Consider the following 1,183-nt stretch of genomic DNA (forward strand, 5'->3'; position numbering starts at 1 on the left):
GTAAAGGCAGCAAACTCACCCTGCTCTTGGAAGAGCAAAGAATCCAAAAGTATTAAACAGTTGGAGGCCAAGAGGGAGGGTGGGGACATTTCTTCCTGAAGTACCCATTCACATTGGTGTATAAACACCTGGGCATAAATGTAAAAATATCTTACTGTAAAACTTAGAATTGGTAATAAAATATATGTGATAGCCATAATATAAGGTAGAATGTGATACTACAAAATACTATTTTCTGCAATGTAACAAATCACCCCAAGATTTAGCAGTGCAAAACAATGTGGTACATAGTAATCTGAAAACAGAGAGGAACCAAAAAGTTTCTTCCTTTCGAGTTTTGAAAAAAATATATTGAAAGATATCATTTATAAGCAATAATTGTTAAAAGTTAATTGCACTGTGTAGTGGATTAAAAATGGCTCCAAATTATTTGACGTTCCTCCCATCCTGAGGTAGAGTCTATGTCCTCCACCTTAAATTACAGTGGGCTCTATGACTTCTTTGACGAACAGGTCATGGCAGAAATAATGTGGTATCAGTTTTTGGAATCAGGCCTAAAGAAACTGGCAGTTTCCATTTCCGGTTTCATGAAAAACTCCTTTTGGGAACCCTGGGTTGTCACGTGAGAAGTTCGACTACCATGTTGGAAAGGTCACATGTTGTTGTGGGCTTTGGTGGACAGTTCCAGCTGAGCCCAGCCTTCCAGGCATTCCCACCACGGTACCAGTCTTATGAGTGGAGCCATCTTGGACATTTCAGACCAGTCCATCCACTATTTGTACACCACCCACTGATGTCAATCAATCTCACACAGAGTAGAAGAGTACCCCAGCAAAGACCTGCTCAACTTCTTTACCCGTAACACTGTGAGATATAATTAAATTATTGTTTTACACTGCTAAATCTTGAGGTAATTGGTTAAATTGTAAAAATAATTGTAACAAGACGATAAAAGATTCTTAGAGCTAGTTTTTTTTCCCCGAAGTTTTATTTGGTTTGTGGTATACTGGGGAGACAGTTTATGAAATCAGACCTTCCGATCTTGAGGGTTTTTTTTGGAAATAACTTCTTGACTGTAACGTCTAGACAGAGAATTACTCCTACACTCAGAACAAATGGATACTGTGTGGTTTAAAGTCAGGAAAGGTGTGCATCAGGGTTGTATCCTTGCACCATATTTATT

This window comes from Trichechus manatus, unplaced genomic scaffold (assembly GCF_000243295.1).
Source record: "Trichechus manatus latirostris isolate Lorelei unplaced genomic scaffold, TriManLat1.0 scaffold00012, whole genome shotgun sequence".
NCBI lineage: Eukaryota > Metazoa > Chordata > Mammalia > Sirenia > Trichechidae > Trichechus > Trichechus manatus.